The following is a 1,452-nucleotide window of genomic DNA, read 5'->3' as shown; positions in this document are numbered from 1 at the left end:
AGCAAGCGCTTCAGGTCCTCCTCAGTTTCAGCGAGCAGGGTTGTGTCATCTGAATAACGCAGGTTGTTGATGATACCTTTTTTAAGAAACATAAACGCAGGCTATACACATGGATTTCACCTGATGGTATGCATAGGAATCAAACCTATTACATTTGTGGAAAGATTCGCTGGAGAACCTCAATATCAGCAGTGAAAACCAGGCCAGGTGCTGATTGTGGGACAGACCACTCATATGCAAATTCAAGCTGAAGTTGAGGAAAATTAAGTCCACAGAAACCAAGATTTGACCTTAAGTCTGTCCCACTCGAATTTCAAAACCATCTCAGGAACAGGTTTGAGGCCTTGAGCACCAATGAGTGTAGATCAAGTGAGCTCTGGGAGGATATCAAGAAAATAGTCCATGAAGAATGCAAAAGATCATTACAAAGGCTAAAGAAGAAGAAAAGACCAAGATGTATGTCAGATGAGACTGTTGAGTATTGCATTAGAGCGCCGAGAAGCCAAAGCTAAAGGAAGAAATAAAGAAATCAAAGAGCTGAACAGAAAATTTCAAAAGGCAGCTTGGGATGACAAAGCAAGATACTATAATGAAATGTGCAGAGAGCTGGAGTCAGAAAATCTAAAGGGCCGGACTCACTCAGCATTTCTTAAGCTGAAGGAGCTGAAAAATTCAAGCCACGGGTGGCAATACTTAAAGATAGTTTGGGTAGAATGTTGAATGATCCAGGAAGTATCAAAAGAGATGGAAGGAGTACAGAGTCACTGTATCAAAATGAATTGGCTGACACAGAGGAATTTCATGAAATAACATATGAGCAAGAGCCTATGGTGATGAAGGAATTGGCAAAGAATAGGCTTCAGGAGTTGACAGAATACCAATTGATTGATTTCAACAAACAGACACTGCCCTGGATTGCTCACTAAGTTGTGCCAAGAAATCTGGAGGACAGCCACCTGACCAACTGACTGGAAGAGATCGATATTTGTTCCCATTCCAAAGAAAGGTGACCCAACAGAGTGTGGAAATTTATCGAGCAATATCATTAATATCACATGCAAGCAAAATTCTGCTGAAAATTATCCAAAAACTTTTGGAACAATATGTCAACAGAGAACTGCCAGATGTGCAGGCTGGATTTAGAAGAGGTCGTGGTACTAGGGATATTATAGCTAATGTTAGATGGATCTTGGCAGAAAGCAGAGAATACCAGAAGAATGTCTATCTGTGCTTCATTGACTATGCAAAGGCTTTTGACTGTGTGGATCACAGCAAGCTATGGCTGACTCTGAGAAGAATGGGAAGCCCAGAACATTTGATTGTGCTAATGTGAAACCTATATTTGGACCAAGAGGCAGTTGTCAGTACAAAGCAGGGAGACACTGGATGGTTCAAAATCAAGAAAGGGGTCCTTCAGGGATGTATTCTGTCTCCATACCTTTTCAATCTGTA

The sequence above is a fragment of the Elephantulus edwardii genome, unplaced genomic scaffold (assembly GCF_000299155.1).
Source record: "Elephantulus edwardii isolate Elephantulus edwardi_28Jun2011 unplaced genomic scaffold, EleEdw1.0 scaffold01203, whole genome shotgun sequence".
Classification (NCBI taxonomy): domain Eukaryota; kingdom Metazoa; phylum Chordata; class Mammalia; order Macroscelidea; family Macroscelididae; genus Elephantulus; species Elephantulus edwardii.
This window is presented reverse-complemented; position numbering follows the sequence as displayed.